The sequence below is a fragment of the Triturus cristatus genome, chromosome 10 (assembly GCF_964204655.1).
Source record: "Triturus cristatus chromosome 10, aTriCri1.1, whole genome shotgun sequence".
In the NCBI taxonomy this organism is placed as follows: domain Eukaryota; kingdom Metazoa; phylum Chordata; class Amphibia; order Caudata; family Salamandridae; genus Triturus; species Triturus cristatus.
The window spans coordinates 285,081,811-285,107,150 of NC_140593.1; the positions used below are offsets into that span (position 1 = coordinate 285,081,811).

The 25,340-nt window shown below is 42.2% G+C and overlaps 1 protein-coding gene across 5 annotated transcripts in view; it reads right to left on the bottom strand.

Moving 5' to 3' along the window:
• Window positions 1-25,340, bottom strand: part of CDK14 (cyclin dependent kinase 14) — a 2,110,677-nt gene that overhangs the window by 1,309,849 nt on the left and 775,488 nt on the right. The gene's annotated exons all lie outside the window — the stretch shown is intronic.

The window sequence follows — 25,340 nt, forward strand, 5'->3', positions numbered from 1 at the left end:
AAAACATGGCAGAAAGAGCTAGGAGAGTAGGCATTGAACAAGAAAGAGAAGAGAGTCCATTTAAGCCTACATCTCTTTTCAATCCTCAAATGCCATTAGATGCCACCGATGTCTTCTCGGAGGCCATGGTCAATGACTTATTAAAATTTAGGTCAAAGAAGACCGGGCCCCAAATAAGCAATATAACAATTGCGGAAAAGACAGCATTGCAAAATTTAATGAAGGATTTTGTTTTCATTTCCGTTTTTTATTGAAGGTAAGTCCAGCCCCCAGTGGGCGTGTGCAAGGTGCACACCTTTTTGCTGCCTGATGGGACATAGAGTCCTCTAATGCGAGAATCAGTGTTTCATTTTGGTAAATTAAGTTGTGCGTTCGTATTTTAAATTCCATCACCAGCTGGCAGTCAAATTTCAAACCAGCTGGGAGAGGCTGCTGCTTTGAACTTTCTGAGCGGATCGGCACAGCGTCAAATATGCGAAATTAGCCTGCCGGATTGATCCACGTCCTACTACAGGAAACAATGGAATTTAAAATACGAACGCACAACTTAATTTACCAAAATGAAACACTGATTCTCGCATTAGAGGACTCTATGTCCCATCAGGCAGCAAAAAGGTGTGCACCTTGCACACGCCCACTGGGGGCTGGACTTACCTTCAATAAAAAACGGAAATGAAAACAAGTAATGCGAGCCTAAGTTGTGAGGTTTGTGGCCCTTGATGAAGAGGTTTTTCCTTGAAACGCGTCGACCAGATCAACGTAAAGTGGAGAGAAAAGGCAGGCTGCATCATATAGCCTGCTGGCAGAACGCTGTCGTGAGCCCTCCTAATGCTTCAGGGCCATTGGAATACAAAATTAAGACACGGCAGCCCCGCCGTGGGGAGGTGCTCCATCACCAGCTGGCAGTCAAATTTCAAACCAGCTGGGAGAGGCTGCTGCTTTGAACTTTCTGAGCGGATCGGCACAGCGTCAAATATGCGAAATTAGCCTGCCGGATTGATCCACGTCCTACTACAGGAAACAATGGAATTTAAAATACGAACGCACAACTTAATTTACCAAAATGAAACACTGATTCTCGCATTAGAGGACTCTATGTCCCATCAGGCAGCAAAAAGGTGTGCACCTTGCACACGCCCACTGGGGGCTGGACTTACCTTCAATAAAAAACGGAAATGAAAACAAGTAATGCGAGCCTAAGTTGTGAGGTTTGTGGCCCTTGATGAAGAGGTTTTTCCTTGAAACGCGTCGGCCAGATCAACGTAAAGTGGAGAGAAAAGGCAGGCTGCATCATATAGCCTGCTGGCAGAACGCTGTCGTGAGCCCTCCTAATGCTTCAGGGCCATTGGAATACAAAATTAAGACACGGCAGCCCCGCCGTGGGGAGGTGCTCCATCACCAGATGGCAGTCAAATTTCAAACCAGCTGGGAGAGGCTGCTGCTTTGAACTTTCTGAGCGGATCGGCACAGCGTCAAATATGCGAAATTAGCCTGCCGGATTGATCCACGTCCTACTACAGGAAACAATGGAATTTAAAATACGAACGCACAACTTAATTTACCAAAATGAAACACTGATTCTCGCATTAGAGGACTCTATGTCCCATCAGGCAGCAAAAAGGTGTGCACCTTGCACACGCCCACTGGGGGCTGGACTTACCTTCAATAAAAAACGGAAATGAAAACAAGTAATGCGAGCCTAAGTTGTGAGGTTTGTGGCCCTTGATGAAGAGGTTTTTCCTTGAAACGCGTCGGCCAGATCAACGTAAAGTGGAGAGAAAAGGCAGGCTGCATCATATAGCCTGCTGGCAGAACGCTGTCGTGAGCCCTCCTAATGCTTCAGGGCCATTGGAATACAAAATTAAGACACGGCAGCCCCGCCGTGGGGAGGTGCTCCATCACCAGCTGGCAGTCAAATTTCAAACCAACTGGGAGAGGCTGCTGCTTTGAACTTTCTGAGCGGATCGGCACAGCGTCAAATATGCGAAATTAGCCTGCCGGAATGATCCACGTCCTACTACAGGAAACAATTTTATTTAAAATACGAACGCACAACTTAATTTACCAAAATGAAACACTGATTCTCGCATTAGAGGACTCTATGTCCCATCAGGCAGCAAAAAGGTGTGCACCTTGCACACGCCCACTGGGGGCTGGACTTACCTTCAATAAAAAACGGAAATGAAAACAAGTAATGCGAGCCTAAGTTGTGAGGTTTGTGGCCCTTGATGAAGAGGTTTTTCCTTGAAACGCGTCGGCCAGATCAACGTAAAGTGGAGAGAAAAGGCAGGCTGCATCATATAGCCTGCTGGCAGAACGCTGTCGTGAGCCCTCCTAATGCTTCAGGGCCATTGGAATACAAAATTAAGACACGGCAGCCCCGCCGTGGGGAGGTACTCCATCACCAGCTGGCAGTCAAATTTCAAACCAGCTGGGAGAGGCTGCTGCTTTGAACTTTCTGAGCGGATCGGCACAGCGTCAAATATGCGAAATTAGCCTGCCGGATTGATCCACGTCCTACTACAGGAAACAATGGAATTTAAAATACGAACGCACAACTTAATTTACCAAAATGAAACACTGATTCTCGCATTAGAGGACTCTATGTCCCATCAGGCAGCAAAAAGGTGTGCACCTTGCACACGCCCACTGGGGGCTGGACTTACCTTCAATAAAAAACGGAAATGAAAACAAGTAATGCGAGCCTAAGTTGTGAGGTTTGTGGCCCTTGATGAAGAGGTTTTTCCTTGAAACGCGTCGGCCAGATCAACGTAAAGTGGAGAGAAAAGGCAGGCTGCATCATATAGCCTGCTGGCAGAACGCTGTCGTGAGCCCTCCTAATGCTTCAGGGCCATTGGAATACAAAAAAAAATATATATATATATATATATATATATATTTCACCCAGTCTTCCGCAAACATCCAAAGGATGATGACGCCGTGTCCAGGCTCGAAAAGTTTATTATTTAATCAGCCGATTTGTACACGTTTCGCCTGCCCAGCAGGCTTGATCACCAACAATTCATTTAAACTAAAACTCCTTATTTACATAATTTCTTGTACTCGTGACAAGTCACATGACATGACTACAACACTAGTGCATTGGAAGACAGACTCGTAGTCCAACGGGAAAGCAAACTCGTGGCTCGTTAATACACAATTGATCATACAAATCGTAATGTATATAATTGCAAACAACGTAAAGGCACATCTCATGTCGTACCGCTTCAAAGAAATAATTGCGGGCAAGTGCCCTGATCATTCCTGATTGATGCAACTAATAATGGCAGGTGCAATCATAACGTTGACAACACGTGTATTACGCAGTTCCGTATGGTTGTCATTCGAATCAACAGATTATCATTTTTCAATAGCACGTTCATTACACTTGGCATGATTAACAATTAAGCATATATATTTGCTTTTACGTATTTCTCGAGCTTCTACTACTATCAATGGATACACACAATTTGTGTGGATATACTTCTTTCAGTTCTTGTCAGCTTCACTCTCCTTGTCTATCATAGGTGTGGATTAGGTTTTCCACAGCTGCAATAATGCTTTGGTTGTTCCAGTGTGATCACCATATTTTGCGGTTGGGAAGGGAACAGCTGCCAATGTACATGGTGTTCCTCATCCACAGTGAGTATTGTTTTTTTACCTAATCTTTTATGATATAACCAAAATTGTCAGCTCCACATAGCCTGTCTGTACTTCTATATCCTAAAATATGAACATTTAGCAGACAGTACCTGTAACAACAACTATAGTTGAAGGACTTAGAGAGCAAGAGACTTCCTATGTGGAGCTTCTGAGGGCTTTAGCTCACATCTGTATTAATTTTAATGGTGTTACAGGCAGTTCTTAATTTGAACCGGTGTGGGCCACTGGCACTCATGTTTGGGGACCAACACTTATTTTTCCTCGTCAGACATTTCCTGAGAGCAAGGGAGGGAAAAAACACACACAAGGGAAAGGAGGAGGAAGAGAAAGGCGGCCGGAAAAAAACTTAACTAAGAAAGAAAGCACAAACCTGTAAGAGAGAGATAAAGGGGCAGGTAGTGACTGGCAGTGGATCAGAGGCCTAAGGTGTATTTAGGACTATGCAGTCTTGGTATTTGGCATGCTGACATTTAATAGCGCTTGCTACAGGCTTCTGAGCAGTGCTTTGGGAACCCGCACTCATTATTTTACAAATTAAGCACTAATATAGGTATGCTTCCCATACCTTAAATGTCCGCATTCTGAATACTGAACTGCATTTCAACTTCCTGTTCTTTATGAGCATTGACTTTCTTTATTAGCTAGAGATAGACTTCTCTTCTACTCAGACTCATTGTGTGATCTTGGTAAATTCTCTCTTGCCAATGTTATTTTACTTTGTTAGAAGCCGCTGGCAGAACCTTGACATTCAGAGTACATTAGTACTCCCAAGTAATTTGGAAGCCTCTAATTAAAATTCGATGACATTTCAGGCGAGAATTAGGCACATCTGCCTTAGGAGTGCCAAAGGAAAGCCTGTCTGTGCCCATCTGGCCCAGCAGTGTCAAATACTGCATCATGATGTCATGAGCAGCCGATCAGAACTATTAGCATTACCAAGTGTAGCAAAACATACCATTTGTTACTCACACAATCAGGAATTCTGTAGCATGTATCTAACATAACTTGGACTTCCTACATGAAGACTAGCTCTGAAATTGGTTCCATGAAGTAGACTACAATAACACCTGTTCCCTCATTAAACAATTGTAATTTGTTGCCAAATTGGCAATGTAGTATTTTATTGATTACTTATTCATGGATAAATTCTTCAGTGGTCTTGAAATTTCTCAAAAGGTCCCATCTGTTTTTTTCACAGTTTGAACCTGTTCAACATTAAGACAAAAGAAACAAATAGGAGTCATCACTATAATTAGATGCTAGTGTGCAAGCACAAGTCCACTGGTGTCGCCATTTTTGGAGGCAGAGGCAAACTTCACACTCGATTTTAATTTTTATCCCCTGAATGCCATACGGCTCTTATGAAGTTACAACAATGACAGCAGCTTCTCGTTACTCTTTTGTCATTATAGGTGATTTTCATTTTCAGTGTGAAAAACCTGCAGTTCTTCACTACAAAAATGTCTATAATTTAGCAACAATGCTAATAGTTCTGAACCTAAAACAATCCTTTGTCAGCCTTAACCACAACTGTCGATACACCCTTAAATTGCACTAGGTAAGAAGGTAGCTTTTATACAATATTTCTTCTTACCATGCTGTTTTGTGTTACATCGTTTTTCACCTGTAAGATTGGTATCTGTAGTGAATCTTAGAGTTCCTTCAGGAGACATTCAACTCTCTGACTGATCAAAACACTTAGGAGCCGGACTTATTTCTAAACCGAACTCTGAATTTCTGCCAGCAACTTCAAAAAGTCAATCAGATCAATAGGATTAACCTGGATTTTTAAAGCATCTCTGACAATGACCCGTTGCCTCTATGATAATGGCAACATGATTACTCTCCCTCTGCTACAACTACAAAACAACTGAAAGAAGCTCATAATGAGAACAATTATCCAAGATAAAGTCAAATAAACATTACACAAAACTATATTTAACATAATAAAGTAACTAACAGACCACCCCCTCTCCGCAATTCATCCTGAAATTAGCAAGGACTCCTTAATCGTGCACTTCTCAGGTAAAGTCCAGCAAATGTGTGATTAGGTTTGCACTGGAAATTGTCATCAAAATACCATCAAGGTGTGACAAGCGTAAAATGATCAGATTTTTTCCCTTTCATCCCACTAGACTTTAGGTATCTCAAAGCTAAGCTCAGGATCATCTCTTGAAGACTGCCCAGTTTTGTCCTTCGATTGATTTGTTCAGTGGTTGCATAACCACTTGTTAATCCCTTAACTGCTGAGGCTTTTCCAACCTAGTGCTGAGCACTTTCCTGGCCATTTGGGGTACTTCATGGGAAAAGGATGTACACAAGAATGTGTCTGTTTTTTGGGCTTAAAGTGGCATCAACAAACATGTTAAAATCATCATCTTTCTACCTTACAGAAACAAGCGTAGCTGAATCAAAAATAAAAAAAACATTTTTTACAACCGTTTTTGGCATTTTTCTAGGTAGTAACTGATTTTTTTCACAACTTTGTGCTTTCAACCTACTTCCTGTTTGTGCTGGAAACAGATATGAAACCCAGGGGTGGTCCCAGAAAGCTGTTCATTTCTGAAACCTAGATAACATTTTGAACTTATTAAGGGCTCATTTGTGTAGATCCCTCAAAGTTTTCCCAAAGAAACTAACATTCGAAATAAAAAATATTTATGATGAAAACATTTTCATCTGTAACTTCTTGTCACAATGGCCGATTTACAAAATCAGTATACCATTACGTTCACTAGATCCTGTTGGTCACAGGGATATAGACGATTTGTAGGTCCTCCAAGAACTTGAGGTACCCAGAGCCAACAAGTAAGCTGTACCTTACAATGGTTTTTCATTGTGTACTGATTTTAGAGCAATTCATATGGGAACATATATAGAATAAACAATGGGTATGAAGAAATAATGCACTTGGAAGCAATGGTGGGATGTACATCTTTGAATTCATGGGTATCCATAATTGTGTGTCATTCAAAGGGCATTGTGCAAAATGTCTTTTCTTCCGCCTGGAAGCTAAAAATCCATAGAAATCCAATTGGTAATAACAAATGTTGTACTATTCAGTATTCCCTCGTAACTCCTGATAAAACCACACCCCACTTGTGTGGTTGGGCTTAGTACCTGCGACAGAGAACACTCCAAAAAGTGATCTGCAGACATCATATTTCACCTAGCAGAATCCACGCTATTTTTTTTTTCAATATGGGTAGTGGCACATTTTAAGCCCTAGCTCAGCCGCCATCTTGGGAAATCTACCATACCCAGACATTTCTGAAAACTAAACACCCTGGAGTGTCCAGGTCATGTGACTTGTGTGGTTCACAAAAGGTTTCCCTGCCCGAGGCCCATGCAAACCTCAGCTAAAACACACACTTCCCTCACATTTTTGTGAGGGAATGTCCTGGAATCTGTAGGACCCCACATTTCCTACCATCCAGCAATACCCCATGCCTCCTGATAAAAATAGCACCTCACTTGTGTGGGTGGAACTAGCTCATGCAACAAGAAAGGGCCCAAAACCCACTGTGGGGACATCAACATTTCCTATTAAAAATGACCTCATTAAGCAATGTGGGTAGGTGCAGTTTTTTGTGCTCCGGCTAGACCGCCATCCAGGAAAACCTACTAAACCCAGACATTTCTGAAAACTAGAAAGCTGGGGGGGTCCATGGAAAACTGCTTTATGTGGCTCACGCAACACTTTCATACCCACAAAGCCCTGCAAACCTTAAAACTCCACAGAATTCCGATTGGCTCTGGTTTGATCAGTTCCTGTCGCTGGCACTAGGCCCAGTTACACAAGTGGGGTAGTGTTTTTATCAAGACAAGTGGGGGAATGCTGGGTGGTAGTAATCCTGTGGATCCCTGTGGATTTTGGAAGTTTACGTCTCAGAAATGCAATGGAAATGCATGATTTAAGGCAAAGTTTGAGGTTTTTAGCACATTGTGGGTAAGAAAACATTGTGGGATCCATGCAAGGCACACCACCCGCACTCCCACGGTTGTATAGTATTCACAAAAGTTTGGATTTGGTAGGTTTCACTGGGTGGCCCCCGAGCTGGGTCAAAATTTCACAGGTTTCCTATTGCTAATTTCTCCTCATTGCGTTTTGGGGCCGTTTGTTTTGTGGGTGCAAGGCCAAGCCAAACAAGCGGGGTAGCATTTCTATCAGGTCAGGGAGGGAAACCTTTGATGGTAGGTCTTTTGTGGGTCCTTTGGATTCCGGATGTTTAAGTCACAATACTGCAAGGAAAATCCATGATTTTAGGCAAAGTATGAGGCTTGTCTAGTGTCTGTGGGTAGAAAACCCTCATGGCATCCATGCGAGGCACAACATCCTGGACGAGGTATAACATAAAATGATGGGGCCTCCCTGCAGAATATGAAGAGCAGCTCTTGAATCTTCTATTTCTGTCATGTATTCAATGACCTTGGGGTAGAATGGAGCCCCTCAAAATGATTAGGGGGCACCTCTGCAACACAGGGACTTGCGTTATGCCCCTGCACCCTCGAGTCCTCCAGCTGTCTAATTTTCAGAAATGTCTGCCACAAACAGGGATAAACATCCTTTCTCACTGCTGGGAGAGGGGCAAAAGAGTTGTTTCTCCTTTCGGAGTGGGGATATAGCTCGATGCCAGGGTAGGCTGCCCCATCCTTTTGTGTGTTTTGGCCCCATGTTGAAATCCCTAGTGTCTAGTGGGATTTTGGCAGCCCAGGCAGATTTTATGTAAACAACCACAATCTACATTCAGAGGGGCATAAAGACTAATGTACCCATTGTGGTGTGTGGGCACAGAGCTGGGTGAGCAGCCCCTATCCCCCTATGTTTTTGCCATATTTGTCCTTAGTGGTCTTTCTTCACACCAGGGGTAGATAAGGGTACAATCTCCAAATTGGCCCCCAAGGAGGCCGAAAGCCTGTTTTACTAATGTAGGGGCTGAGCTTGATGCCTGTATGGGCCACCCTTACCCCTCTGTTATTTTAGAATAACTCCCTGTTTGCTTGTGGGCCTTTTGCCGCCCCCCACCCCTCAGGAGGGCAAATTAATAACCTATCTGCCCCCAACAAGACTGAAATACTTTTTTGCCAGGAGGGAACACAAGACCAACACTCCTCCAAAGAACTTCCTGGGCTCTAGTGGGCTTTATGTCACCCATGGAGGGGGTAGATTGGAGGCATTTCCTAAACAAATCCCTTGTGTCTAGTGGGCTTCCTTCCCCACTGACTTATGTGGCATAGCAGAGCACTAGCCCATTGCTAGGGGGGCCACTCCCCTCCTCAAACAAATCTCTTGCATCTAGTGGGCTTTCTTCCCCACTGACTTATGTGGCATGGCTGAACACTAGCCCTTTGCTAGGGTGGCCACTCCCCTCCTCCAAACCTACACCCTGGTATATCTCCCCAATTGATCTCTGGTGGGATATCACCTGCTGTGGTGATACCCAAGCAGGGATCTACTAGGGAGAGAGACCATTGGAAAGGTATCTCTCTCTCTGATCATGAAAATTGGTGATCAGGGGGCTGAGCTGTGCCCCTGAGTGCTTATACAGTGAATGTGAATGCCTAGCTGCGGAGGAAGCTCTTCCCCAATAGTCTGACATGAAAACTGTAAAAGGGAAACCCTCTTGTGCAAGCACCAGAGGTCCTTTAAAAGCCCTCCCCAGCATTAGCTAATGGCCTACACACAAACTAAAGAGGTTAATATTCTGAGACTATCTCCAATTCAATGGGCGCTTCACTGTCAATTTAAGAAGTCTATGGAAAACATGAAAAAAATGATGTGAATCAATATATAATTTTAAACTCTACTTCCAGCAATGGTGAGGATGCTTGAAGGCTACATTGCAAAACGACTCATTATAAGGAAAAGCATGGCTCGATTTGTGGTGATAAAAGGTTGGCGTTCATCAATACTGGTTTTTCTTTAAGACTCCCCTTCCCGGACTCTTAACTGAAATCTGAAATCTGAAATCTGATAACGTCTATGCTTGAATCTCTTATATGACCCATTATCGGCCCTCACCAGTTTTGCTTATTGTATTAGATCAATAAAGGGTGTTGAAGTCAGGAGCTAGTAAACTACAGGGGTATTTAGCTACATATAGTGTGGTGATGGCTCTCAGGAGTGTGAGTCTTGCCGGCTCCTCCATCGCAAGGGCTAAGGCCTGTTGCCCTTTGTAGGGGTTGGCGGGGGTGTGGGTGGTGGGGTGGGGGGGTGTTTTGGGTGGAGGGGGGTTATTTTTAGTATTAAAAAATGCTTGTGGTTCAACTTAGCTTTGTGTAGTTCAGTATTTTTTGATGGATTTGACACAGAAAAGATATTTGCTGATAGTCGTTTAAAGTTAGAAGCTTATTATCATAGTGCAGGTATACGTATTTCATTGAATGCCGCAAGCAAAAATTAGGATAGCTTCCTGGAATATCTGTGGGCTAAATAATGGAAGGAAAAGGGCTCTGTTCTCAAAATTCTTGTCAGTTTTTCGGCTGGATTTGATTTGTATTCAAGAGACCCACATTCCCTGGAATGAGCGGGGTATGCTTCGGATACCTGGATTTGAATTAATTGGCTGCTCTCGCCAAACTTCTAAGATCAGGGGGGTGGCGGTCTTGGCAAGACGAGGTCTTTGTACTTGCAGAAGGACTAGTCAAGATGGTGCAGGCAGGTGGGCGATTGTTGAGGTAATTCTAAACCTTAGGTCTTATACAATATGCACGGTGTATGGGGCAAATTTAGACGATCCGGCAGTTCTGCACCACCTGAATACTGAATTAGCTTTGTATCCCAACCCTACGTTTCTCTGTGGAGATTTCAATATTAATTTAGCGGTTAGTATTGATCTATCTACGGACCAAACATACTTTGGGAAAAAGCCCAGGGTGTTTCGGGCATTACAAGCTTTAGTGCAAGAGCATTGTCTGTTAGACTGTTGGCAGGCCCATAACCAACTATTAGATGGATTCACATATTATTCGGCCCCACATAATAAAATGTCCCGACTAGATTATTTTTTTATATCTGAACAGTTGGTTTTGTCATCTTCCATTGCACTGCATCCAAGGGTGCTATCTGACCACAACTTACTTATGGTGGAATATACTCTCCCACAGCAGGCACTAGAATTTAGGGCTTGGACGTTTGAAAGAAAATTATTGACAGAACAGGCCTATATAGACCATATGAAGTGCTGGATTAGCGAATTCTTTGATTTCAATGTTGGCACAGCCTCTGAGAATGTGGTGTGGGATTCATTCAAGGCGGCCATGAGGGGTGAGACTAGGAGTTTTTCCTTCTTCCGTCGAAAAGCAGCCGAGCAACAAATTTACGAGCGCCTGGCAGTATTAAGCACAGTAGAGACAGAATTGATTGAAGCTGTAAGAGAAGGCAGAGGTATTACGCAAATTCAAGCCAAAATAGCTAAAACGAGGGCCTCTTTGCTGGAGTTTTTCGGTCAGGATTTAGCCGCTAAATTCTTGCAATATCGCTCCGAGATGTTTGAAATGGGAGAACGGTCAGGTAGGGTTCTGGCAAAGAGACTTCAGCAGAAGGGGCTGGCCAATTCTGTTACTAAGATACAGAACCCACAAGGTCAGCTTATTGAAACCTCAGAAGGGATCCTTGAGGCGTTTCAACAGTTTTATAAAAATCTTTACAATGAAGTCAGGAATTGCGTTGCAAATCAAGGCCAGTACACTGCAGCCTTTCTGGCCAGTATTCCAACTACCCAACCTACCGATCAACAGAAAAGCGTCCTTTCGGCCCCCATCGAATGGGAAGAGGTTGAGACAGCAATTGGAGCACTGGCCAACGGCAAAGCATCAGGCCCTGATGCAGTTCCACTAGAGTTTTATAAAGTATTCACCCAGGAGATTCGACGGGTTCTTCTCTCTGTTTTGAGGGCTGCACAATTGGGAAGTATTCCCGAGTCCTGGACCCTGACTAATATTATTCTTTTTAAGAAAAAAGACAAACCTGAATTGGATCCTGCCTCATTTAGGCCTATCTCACTCATTAATTCGGATAATAAAATCTTTGCCAAGATTCTATCATCTAGATTGGCTGCTATAATTACTCCCTTGGTTTCGTTACGCCAGCATGGTTTTATCCCTGGCAGAGATACAGCAAATCATATATCTCGAGTAGTGGCATTATTGGACTGGGCCCAGGCAACATCATCACCTGTTGGGGCGATCCTGCTGGATGCTGAGAAAGCATTCGACAGGGTGGCCTGGCCCTTCCTATGGGAGGTTCTCAGTTGGAAGGGCCTTGGCCCTGAATTTATCCATGCAGTCCAATCTTTATACATTTCTCCTAAAGCCACTGTCTCTGTTGCTGGGCTAGTTTCTAAGCCATTCACAGTAGGAAGGGGTACTCGCCAGGGATGCCCGTGCTCCCCTCTTCTTTTTGCGCTGTATATAGAACCTTTTCTATATTTAATTGAGAAAGCGCAGGACATTCGTCCAGTTACTATCCATTCAACGGATTATAAGGCATTAGCTTATGCTGACGATATTGTAGTCCTGACCTCAGATGTCTCGTCTGCCTATACGGCTGTTAAAATCATAGCAGATCAGTATGGAGCCTTTTCAGGCTACAAACTTAATGCCGCTAAGACCCAAGTTATTCAATCCCTCAGATGCCCCTATAGTGCAGTCTGCAAAATATCTCGGTGTATATATTACAGCACATGTAAGTACTGTCCCTGATTTAAACATTTTGCCTATAATTAATTCTGTAAAAACAATATTGGCAAGGCTGGATAATCTCCATCTTTCCCTCTATGGCAGATGCAATGTCCTTAAGATGTTGATTCTTCCTAAATTTTTATATATTTTTAGAACAGTACCTTTGGAGATGCCTCATTCCAGCTTAGTTTTGGCAGACAGAATTTGCAGTAGGTTTCTCTGGGGTTACAAGCAGCCCAGAAGGGCGGCTAAATGGATGTTCCAGTCTCGCTCACGTGGTGGTTGGGGGGGTCCCTAGCTTGTTATTTTATTTCTGGTCTTCAATGATTCAATACTTTGGGCTACCATTGTTGGGAGACGTCGCCGGCCCCTCTTTGGCCTGCAGGCCCTCAATTTTTGAAATTGGGCTGGGTGAAGATGTTAAACGAGTCTTAGTTCGGGTTTTAGAACCAAGTTATTATAAAAGAACTAGGTTTAAGGTCATTTGGTCCATGTTTTCGGTGTGGCGTAAGGTCCGCCGTAAATTCTTAGTCCCCAACATCAACTTCTATACACCCTTTTCTGCAGCCCGGTTATTGCCAGCAGTCTTTCAGGATCAAGTCACCTTTAATTGGTCAGCCTTAGGATTGACTGTGCTTGGTAACTTAGGGTATGAAGGGAGGCTGGCCTCTTTCGCATGTCTTAAGGAGAGGCATCTGCTTAATACATCTGACTTCTTTAAATATTTACAGCTCCGTAGTTTTATAGAAAAAAATAAATTGGAGTCTGAAGGACTATTTGGGAAGATAATGCTGATTGAACTTATTGCTAAGCGTTCTAAAATAGGGGTAATTTACCGTCATTTACTTACAAAGCTTCCTGACGATATTTCTGCGTCAATTAAACAACAAAAGAGTGACAAGGGGATAGGGAGCAAAAAAGAGGCACGGGCAAAAACCAAAAACGACGCCTGTGTTTAATTCCGATAACGAACGAGACTCCTCCATGCTAACTAGTTACGCGACCCCCAGCCTGTAACACAGGCGTCGCAGCACACCAGAGAGGCATTCGGCCTCTCTGGTGGTAACCCGATGATGAAGCATGTCACCAACTAGGTTGGTGAGTGAGGGTTCTTTTAACAAATATTTTTGGTTTTTGCCCGTGCCTCTTTTTTGCTCCCTATCCCCTTGTCACTCTTTTGTTGTTTAATTGATTTAATCTGGGGGAACAAGAGTGATAGTCCCTCACCCTCTCTTTGTTTTTGAGATATTTCTGCGTCTACATCAAAATTAGAAGCCAAATTTGGTGTAACAGGAATAGATATAGTCACTTCCCTGGAATTAGCCGGTAGGGTCCTCATTTCTGGCAGTCTACGATCTCAGTGCTATATGGCTCTATTTGACCTTTATTATACGCCAGCCAAGATATCTAAGTGGGCGGGTTGTGTGGGGCACAGTTGCCCAAGGTGTGGGTTAATGGCGGCTGACGATGTCCATATGTTTTTCGGATGCCATAAGCTGAAGATTTTTTTGAAGGACGTAGAGCAGTTTCTCAACGTTAATCTTGGGATCCCAGCTGTTCTCTCTCCCGAGTTAGTTATCTGTGGGTATCAAAGTAATAGCGAGCATACTCGGCCCCGATATTCGCCAGCCTTCCTGTTAATAGCTATGGCTATGGTTCGCCTTTGTATCACCTCAGAGTGGATAAGCTCCGGGTCACCTACCTTCCTTGACTGGAGAAGGAGGATTCTTGCACTATATAACCTGGAGTCCGGAGTCTGGGCTAGGTGGGGTAGATCCAGGCGTGATTTTGGTAGAAAGATCTGGGCTTCACTTGAGGCATGGATAGGTCAATAACATTGGTTCTGCTGCCCTACCTAGGTTAAGTAGTAAGTCTTTTAATAGTATTGCAAGATGTTATATAATGCCCCCTAATGACCAACTGTAATGTAATGATTAACGATGGAAGAATCCTTATTTATGTGCTTCTCTCTGGTTTTTTTTTTTGCTCATTTATACTGTGCCGAGTACTGTTTAGTAAGTTTTTGCTAGTATCGCTTATGCTTACAGTTATCGTGTACTCTCTCATTGTCCTGAATTAAGGCCTGTTCTTTTCTTGTTTTTTCTTTTCTTTTTATTCATTGTTTTTTCTTTTCTTCTTTTTCTTTTCTCTCTGTTGTAACCACAAGCACAAATAAAAAAATAAAAAAAAAATAAAAAAAAAAAGCAAAACAACTCTGCTTATGGGGAATTTTCTTTCATTTTTGATGACACACCTGCAGGATTCCCTTAAGACATAGCACAGATTTTGTTTTCCTGGCCTCTTTGGATCGCATGAGAATAGAAGCATACAACAGCAGTGTGAGGCTCTGATTTTCCTAGATCAGCAGCATTTGATACCATCTACCTTGCTTCCTATCCACCCACCTGAAAGAAATTTAGCATTATTGACTTAGCACTTCTGTGGCCACACATGTTCCTTTTTAGGTCTCGTGAGCCAAAGGCTCAAAGAGACATTTTATATCTGGGCTTTTCAAAGTGCTGCCGTGGCCTAAAGCTACAGTGCACGTGAACGTGCACGCGCGCAGCGCCATGTGTGTTTCCTCCGTAGCGATCGTAATCACGATCACTTTCACTTTCGCGGGCTCCTCTGTTGCTGGCATTCCCCCCTCCCTTCTCGCCCAGCCCTTCTTGTTTTTTTTTACAAACTAAGCACTGGCGCTGTACCAAAGGTTCTTCACTTTGTAAATGAATAATACTTTGCTCGTTGAGTGGCACAGGTCAAAAACAACAAGACTCACAACACGCAACGCATTAATGATCCCTCAAAAGAGTCTTTGCTCTCATTCGTATGATAAATATTTTTGTTAAATCACCTAGCAACGTTTAACTCAACGTGCAGTGGGTTTCCTTGCCTGCACGTACGACGCAAGACTACCTTTAAATTGTAGACGTGGCCTGCACATCAGCACTTGCATTATGTTACATCAATTTAACAACCGATTCAACTCTAAATGGTTCACATTCAGCAGCCGGAGTTAACCATTGGTGGGCCGCAAAAAGAGAAACAACTGTATCAGTGCCCCTTTTTGCAACATTATCTGTCAGATGATATACGGACCAAAGTGCCTGTTGCTTCGCCTCTGCTATCATTGAAATACCAGATAGTAGATAACAGGGGCGCACTCAGTAACACATCAGTCATTCGTGGTTAACAGCATTTCTTATCAATAGAACTCTTAGCAGCAACACTCAGCATGAATGTATTACAGTGAGGTGTCCCAGCAACATGTACATTATTTACAGAAAAGTATCGCAGGTAAAACATGCAAAACCGAAAAAGGTCGCAGCACATTTTGAGTCCAAAATGAGATTGCTCACACAATTACAGTGCTTGCCCAGTGAGGCGCTTTAGTACAAATAACACTGGGTTCTATGGTTATGTTTTCCTAGGCGGAATTGTTTGTGAAAGGGAACCGTAAAGCCTGTGCTTACTAGTTCTTCAGCTCTTTCCATCTAGACTTTAAAACTTCAACTCTAAAAACATGCGGCGCCACACACACTCATTGTGCATATTTAAGATTTATATTGCCCTTCTGTTGCACCCCTGTCTCCGTAGCATCTTGCTAACGGTTTACAAAGTTGACGCATGGAATCTTCCTCTGACCCACAAATCTGCTCTCACATTGCCATGAAATTTCCCAAAATTGTGATAGCATTGCAGAAATTAGCATTAATGCCCGCATATAAGCAGGGTAGGTACTACCACATGAGTAATGGAATGATCACTGCTATCGACATATCAAAGTTGCAGCCATTTGGGCACAAAAACACCGGGAGTCGCCTCGAGGGCACCGACCATCATTTAAGGCGGATGGAAACCTGGAGGCCGTTCTTACCCTTATCATACTGTCCACGTGGCCTTCTCTCTGCCGCTCCGCTGAACAGAGCTGCCTGTGACTGTACATTGGCACAGGAAATATTTGCTTTGGGTGACATTTTAAGCGATGTGCCGCCAGTCACTCGACACATCACTGGCAGGCAGCATGACAACCGCCTCATTCGAAGGGTAACAACGCCGTTTTTGTATTCTGGCCGGATTGTGCCTACTATGCCAGCAGCTCCTGGTGACGTTCCCTCGGGCGCCTACCCGCCTCCACCTCCTCCCATCTACTGGCAGTAGATTTCTTAGTTTACATCTATCAGATGGGCAGAGAGGGCAGTAACATTGGATCAGGTGCACTGGACAGTTCCAAAACCATGTTCGCGCCGCTTCCTGTGTCGAGTGCCAACGTGATTAAAGTTGCGCTATTCTCAGAGGCGCACACAGAAACTCGTTTAAACAAGCATTTGCAACGCAATAGGTCTCGCATTTGTGAGAGTTTAAGCTATTGGCATTGTAAATAATAATGCATTTTATTTATGTTTTTTTTTTTTTTGATTTCAAAAGAATTTATTTTTTAAAAGATTAGATACAAACATAATATACAGGCAAGAATGATACAATTGATAACAGCTAAAATATATAAAATGTTAGGTTGATAATAACCAATAAAAATATATCTAAACATTCATTATTCTGAAAGTATCAGAGACAAACGTCAATTGAGGAGGAAGCAATGAAAAACCGGGAGAAGTAATTATCAAAAGTATCATCATTAGATATTAAACTGGGGATAAGAGGAAAGAAAGGAAAAAAGCAAAAATAGAGAAGAGACAGGATAGAGAAGAGGAGAGACAAGACAGAGGGAGAGAAAAGAGAGGGATTTCCAAAGGATTCACCGAACACTCAAGACAACATTAAATAGACAAATCAAAGGGATATTGATCCACCAACCCCTCTGAGGCCAATTGCATGTACGTATCTAGCGCCAACCACACACCAGAAGATATAGACGGAGAAAGATGAGCATGCTCAACTGAAGTATGAGCACTACGTAGGAAAGAAACCCATGCCCACCAAGTATGATAAGAGACTGAAGAAAAAGATTTCCACTCCATGAGAATTACTTTGACTGCAACGGTTAGTAAAAGATCCAACAGTTGTACCTCCATGGAGTCTAGAGGCAATGGGACCGAGGCCGCCAGCGGGCCTAAAAGGACTAATGGAAATGAAAGTTGAAACTTAATATTAAAGATAAGCATGAGGTGTTTATGAATTAAACCCCAAAAGGGTTGGAGAAGAGAACAATCAAAGAACATATGCTGAAAATCGCCTGGTGCAAGACCACAACTCCAACATAAATTATCTTCCTTAAGATTTAACGAATACAAACGAGTGGGAGTCCAGTGAAGAAGATTAATAGAGAAAAACTTAGACTGCATTAAAGAAGGGGCAATTTTATTACGAAGAGAAAGCCTACCAATATCCTGCCAAGTGTCTGAAGAGATATGATCGGTAACATCATGTTCAAAATTATGAAGCCATTTTTGCTGTGTAACAGTTTGAGAGGGAAGTGTCGAGGACGATAAAAATTTATAAATCCTAGATGCTACATGACCAGATCTAACCCATAACTGAAAAAGCGTAATCGTAGGGGAAGAAGGATGCAGATGTACTTTAGCAAGTGCTACTTTTATCTTAAGGAAGGTATAGAAATCTATATTAGATAAAGAGAAAAGTTGAGCCAGGGAAGAGAAAGGGAGAGGATCATTGTTGGAATCATATAAATGTTTAACAAGTGAGATACCTTTCCCCGACCAATAAGACACCAAGTCTGGATCGATAGTAATTTTAATTTTGGAATTCCGCCAAATAGATGACCATCTAGTTTTATGTAATGGAATCGCCACTCTCTTATCAACCTTGCGAACCGCAGCAATAGTGTCTAGAATAATAGATCTAGAAAATGGAATAGAAAGGGTATTTGTGGTTAAGAAAGAGGCAGTCGGAAGATGAGAGGCCAATTCCTGTTCTATTAGCAACCAAGCCGGAACATGCATAGAGGGAGAGGAAAACCAGAGCGCCCCCTGGGAGGCCAAAAAAGCAGACTGATATTTCCCCCAATCAGGAAGATTACAACCTCCCATATCATAGGATTTTCTCAAGAATTTATAGGCAATTCTAGCCCTTTTGTCATTCCATAAGAATTTGGAAGTAATTAAATCAAGTTCATGAAAGAAGGCATCAGAGAGCTGAACTGGAAGCATAGAGGAAACAAAATTAATAATAGGTGTTATCATCATTTTAAGAGTTTGGAGTCGGCCCCACCAAGAAATATGTTTCGGAGACCAATTTTCTAGAAGATGTCGTACCTTAAGAATAGTTTGAGATTCATTATATGTAACAGTGGCATAAAGTGTGGAACAAAAATAAATACCCAAATATTTTAATTGCTTAGATTGCCACTTAAAACCAGCCGAACCCATATGAGAGGAGAAACAATAAGCATTTAATGGGAACATCTCGGTCTTATCCTTGTTCAGGGTATACCCTGAAACCGTTGAGAAAATAGAAATTGTATCAGAAATAGCAGGGATGGCGCGTGCAATATCTTCTGAAAAAATGAGAACGTCATCAGCATAAGCAGCTGTTTTAATCTGATGAGATCCAAAAGAAAAACCCCTAATGTCTGGATGAACATCAATCATTCTGAGAAGAGGATCAATGGACAGCAAAAATAAAAGAGGGGACAAAGGGCAACCTTGTCTCGTACCCTGGCGGAGGTTAAAAAAGGATGACGTAGCTCCATTCACTCTTATGTTAGCTCGAGGCCTGGAATACAGAGACATAACCATACGGATAAAGGAATCACCAAGGTTGTGCGCACATAAAACGGCTCGTAAAAAAGGCCACGAAACCTTTTCAAAGGCCTTTTCAGCGTCAAGAGCCAAGGCCGCTGCTGGAAGATTAGATCGCTTGGCGGCCCCGAGAATGTGACAGAAAGTACGAATATTATCACGTGCAAGACGGCCCTTCACAAAACCTGTCTGAGAAGGATGAACCAATTGAGGGATAAAGGATTCTAAGCATTTAGCCAAAATTTTTGCAAAAATCTTAGCTTCCATGTTAAGAAGGGAAATAGGGCGAAAATTTTGGGGGTCTGAATGATCTTTGCCTTCTTTGGGGATTACTACAATAGTAGCATCAGCAGCAGAACCAGACACCGAGCCATCCTTAATAAAAGCATCAAAGACCAGTTGAAGTTTCGGAACAAGCACGGAGAAAAAAGTCTTATAAAACAAAATAGGATAGCCATCAGGGCCCGGAGCCTTACCAGAACGAGTAGCTTTAATCGCGGAAATGATCTCATCAGAGGTAATCGGGCAATTCAAAGAATTATTATCTTCCTCCGAAACAGCTTTCAAAGGAACCGTCTTCAAGAATTCCTGACAACGTTCAAAAGAAGCCTGAGTAGAGGGCGTATATAAATTATTATAGAAGTCGCGAAAGACCTCAAGAATTTCTGCAGTCTGGAATTTTTTCGTACCAAGATGGTCAGTAATAGAAGAGATTTGGGAGGATTTATAAGAAGATTCCTGGAACTTCAATGTAGCTGCAAGAATCTTACCCGCACGATTTTTTAACAACAACTTCTTAGATTTTTGAGCCTGAAGGCCAATATGAGCTCTCTTAGTAACTATGGTATTGTACGTGTATTTTAAGTTTTTAATAGATTGTAAATATGATTTATCTTTAGAATTGCGAAAAAGAGATTCCTGACGTTTAATCTCATCTGCTAAATCCGTGAGTTCCTTCTTAATGGCAGCATTCCTCCTTGACATACATTGAATAACCTGACCACGGAAAGTGCATTTGAAAGAATCCCAGAGAACCACAGGAGAACTAACTGATCCAACATTCTCAAGGAAAAATGTCTCAATCTCATTAGAAAATTCTCGAATCAGGGAGTCATCATGTAAAATTTCTGTATTTAGTCTCCAAGATCGAGACCTTGCTCTGGGGGCAAAAGACATAAGCGTGAACGTCACCGCAGCATGGTCTGAAACTAAAATGGGATGGATAAGCGGGGAAGAGGCAGACTGAACAAGCGAGGAGTGAACCAAAAGGTAATCAATGCGTGAAAAGGACGAATGAGGAGACGAAAAAAAGGAGAAATCACTGCCAGTGGGATTATGAAGACGCCACACGTCCTGGAGATGTGTCAGAGAGCACATATTAATCAGTTGTTTATGTGCTTGAGGGGGACGAAAGGTAAAGGCAGAATTCCTATCCAAAATAGGATCCATTGGTAAATTAAAGTCTCCCCCTACAACAAGATTGCCAGAGTGAGGAGTATTATTTAGCTTTTTGGAGATTACTTTCCAAAAAGACGGATCATCTTTGTTAGGGGCATAAATGTTCATAACAAAGAGAACAGCATTACCATCGGATATCTTAGAAAGCAGCCAACGACCCTCTGTATCCTGTTCAGAGGAAACAATAGATAATCCAGATCGTTTAGAAACTAAAGTAATTACCCCATTACATTTACCACACGCATCTGAACACGCAACATCAGAAACCCATTCTTTCTTTAGAAACGACGCCTCCTTGACAGAGACCTTTGTCTCTTGAAAAAGGACAATATCCGAAGACAGGGATTTGCAGTAGTCTAAAATTTTTGACCTCTTGACTGGGTGATTTAATCCTTTAACATTAAGGGAGAGTATATTCAAACCAGACATAGAGCTAGCCTCAGGAAACAAGGATATGGCATATATAATATATGAAGTACAACTTCCAAAAAGACACGCCTCCAGACACTAGACAACAACACGAAACAAGGAGAATCCAAGAAGGAAATCCGAAAAGAAAAGGAAAAAGAAGAGGAAAAAGAAAGCAAGAAAATAGATAAAGCAGGAGAGATAAGAGCCCAAAAGGAAAGTCTGAAAAAGACCAAATTCATATCAGGGGGAGCATGGGAAAAAGAGCAAGGGAACCAACAGGAGGAATAAAACTCATCAGCATATATAACCCCAGACCAATACATAGCTGATTATGTGTAATTAAAAGGAGGAACCATCTAAAGGAGATAAACAGCACTACATAATAATAAACTAAAAATACAATTCAATAAGAGCTAGTGAAAAATGAATCAAAACAACACTATAATTATAACCAAGCCAGAGTAGACATCATCAAGAGCAGAAAAGAAAAAAGAAAAAGAAATACAATACAAAGAATATTATATGGTACTTTATGAAAGGAAGATAAAAAAGAGAAAAGTGAAACATAGTAGAGAACGGAATGTAGTAAAGATAAGTATAACAGTCAATGAAGCTCTATGGCAAATAATTAAGATAAACGAGATTATATATCAGTATGTAAACTCTATAAATAAGCTTGTAAATAACTGACCACTGAAACATAGAATCCGTTACAACTAATGTAACTAAGAAAGGCGATAATGTCGTAGATATATGAGCATGAAAATAAAGAAGCATGAGCCCAACCAACACAGTGCAACGCTATACCTCCAATCTAGTGGAAGAAGACAATTAATAATAATTCTTAAACAGTCAATGATATAACAATAAGAAATATATAGACACTAATTATACAGAAAGAAAGATTATCTCTAATAACAGCAATTAATACTTATCTAAAAAGAATACTATGACTCAAATACATAACCAAACAATATACCAAAACACTAATAAACAATGGCGTACTCCAGATAAACGAGACAACCGAAGACGAAGATCAGACAGAAAGACCATAAACGAAAAAAAGAAGACCAAATCATACACACAAATTTGAAGAAAATTAAGAAGCCCTACAATGGGCGAAGAAACGGACCCGGACCAATATAGAAATGCACATTGGGGATGAGAAGAGTAATAAGGACGTCAAGTGAACATAAGTGAAATAGAACCATCAAGAAATACTACCACGAAAAATTGGACGAATCATACCGTAGGACTGACGACAATAAAAGGCCACTACATTATAACGATAGGAATGAAAAACATAAGACAACAACAGCACGTCCAGAACATTGGACATTAGGACCACCACGCAGATCTAAGAGAGGGTAAACCTAATAGACCTGGCAAAGACAAAAACTCATTGCATTATGTATAGTCATATCAGGTGCCAGAGGAGCCAGGATCCAGCGAGGCCTCCATTTGAAGTTCCATCTGCGATTCCAACTGATTATCCAGAAACGAGGCCAAATCAGCAGGTTCATCAAAGATTCTGGAGCGCCCTCTGAAAGTAATACGGAATTTTGAAGGGCCAGCAAAAGAGAAGGGAATATTCATCTCGGCTAAACGCTTCCGGAGATTAAGAAAGCCCTTTCTCCTAATGACCGTGTCTCTGGCAAAGTCTTGAGAAATTGAAATGCGATGGCCATTCCAAGAGACAACTCTAACCTTCCGCATATGAGCCAGAATTTGCTCAGTGTGTTGATGGCGCAGTGGCTTGAAAATGATCGCTCTAGGTTGCGTAGCAGACTTAGGACGAAATGTGGGAACACGGTGTGCACGTTCCAGTTCAAAATCCCTTTGGAAAGAAATTTGCAGTGTGGAAGGAATCCATTGATAAAGGAAATCAATCATAGAAGATGCATCTTTCTCAACATCCTCCGGAAGACCAAAAATGCGCAGATTAGACCTGCGGTTATGATCTTCTTGCTCAGTAAGGTCTTTCCGCAAAGCTGCCATTGAACGCTCTAACTGTGAGAGAGATCTAGATTGCTTTTGCATGGAGTCCTCTGCGCCACTAATACGTGCTTCTGTGTCCGAAACACGAAGAGAAAGGGCCTTGAAGTCATTCCTGATGGCTAGCACCTCTACTTGCAGTAAATCTGTGTTAGTCTTGGTAGATTGCGCAATTTCATAGACCTCATTAAGGCGCGTCAGGATAGACTCAAGAGTGGCGCTAGGGTCCTTTTGCGCAGATTCAGGTGTAGGGGATAACTGTTTGGACCTTTTAAGAGACGCTTTAGAGTCTTTTGCATCCTTAGCATTTGGTGACGGGCCCATATTCGCAGCCATAGAGCACACCACCTCAGCAGGAGCAAAAAAAACCAAGGAAACAAGCAAAAATAGAGAGCGCGCTCACATCAAGAGAACGATAATAATGGCTTCTTCCAGGGCAGAGAAAGGAACCACCTCACAAAAATATCATGCCCTACAGATATCAAAAACGGCACCTTCCAACAACCAGAAACAGCCACGAAGTATGGAAATATCAGTCAACGAGACCTCCTAAGAGGGCGATGGCGGTGCGCTGACTAGAAATATGACAGTAGGAAACCAAACAATATGGTCATAACAGGCAGCAAAGCAGCAGGAGGAAATAATAAAAAAACAGTATAAATGTAGGAAATGTGAGCAACTTCACCAGTTCTTGTCAGTCCTTATTCATGGCAAATCCGTAGCAGTGACGGCGTCGTGCTGAGGAGAGAAAACATCCCACTCTTGAGAGAGACAAAATGGCGGCCGCTCGCAAAAACACCGAGCGCCACCTAAAAACGCCCGAAATATGGTCACCGGCCGCCTCAAAGATCAGGAAACGTCTCTCATTACATGCTTGGCAGCTTCATATCCATGAGGCCACCTTCACAAATGACCGGGGCAATCCGAGGCGACAGCAAACCTCCGTCGGCGCTTGCTCCAGCGCAGAGCTCAAGCACAAACCGCCATCTCGCAGCGGCGTGCAAGCCACGCCCCCCCGCATTTTATTTATGTTTTAAAAATCAACAAGTAAATAAAAGGCATTGTCATTTACAATGCCAATAGCTCAAGCTCTAGTAAATGCGAGATCTATTGCATTGAAAATGCTTGTTGGATGTTTTGAACTGGTCTCTGATCCGTAAATGATCTCTGTGCCTTCCATCATGACAGCAGTGTTCCACAGGGGTCATTCTATTCCCCTACTGTTGAATATCTACCTTGAAGAATTGGTTAGGCTAGTCAACCCCATGATCACGGTTTCATTTCAATGCTTCTTGAAGAATAAATAGGGGTTGATGGTTGGACAGTGGCTCAAGTTGTACTCAAAAACAATCAATGTCCTGATGGTAGGTTTGGCACCATCACCTGAACAGATGCATTACAGCAGGAAGCAATGAGCTCATGGCCAGCATGCAGCAAATCTAGTCAGAAAGCACAGTTTTCAGTTTCAATGGTGGGGGGCTAAAACTGATCCCTCTGATGTCTGCCAGCATCATCTTCACGGCTTGAGGAAAAGTAAGTCTTACTTGACTGAAAATTTTTAAAAGCTTGCTATTTGCAACCTATTTGATTCTTCCATTGAATTCAGAAATGTCATTTGTTTGGGCCACCACAATGCACCATATTTACATTTTCCAAAATCATGTGAATCCATTGGTGACGAAAACTCTGTTGGCATCTGGTTAGGGAAAGGACTAACAAGCTGCCATGTATAGCCCTAATGCTTGCTTAAATGTTTTATTAAGAGTCCTCTACATAGGTATCTAACTCCTAGAACAATGAAAGTCTTCTGCCAAGCGTCTCCTCACTATTCCTAGGTTTAAATAATGAGGAGCAGGAGGTGTATTTCTTTTAGCTCCATCATGAAATTCATTCACCTTGCAACTTTGGTCCATAACAGAGTTGATCACATTTACATCCTTAAACCTTGTCTATGCAATGCAGCATTTCAATAGGTCACTGGATAACAGAAATAGTTCTCTTTTCTTAGTGCCAGGAACCCTCACCAGGTGACAGTGCAGCCATTAAGAATTGACATATCATAGCACATCTGACTACAAATCTTTTACCAATTGTAGAGAGGGGCCTGAATTGTTTAGTATCCCTTTAATAGGTGTTCAATGAGCTATGGGGTTTTGCTTTGAAGTAAGGCAAAATAAAGTGCAAAATGGGTTTGGGAGAATTGTTGTGAACAGTTGCATGTGTGCCAGAAAAATAACTTTAAACTAACATCTTTCCTTGAAAGACAGAAACGTAGCCTGTTCAGGCCTGGGTGATTATGGTTCTTTTTTTTTTTTACTTTTCTAAATCTTTTTATAATGTGAACCTGGCCCAAGGTCTTTAAAACTGATTTACAATTGTACCAGGCTTTCTTACACATATTTGTTTGTTTAC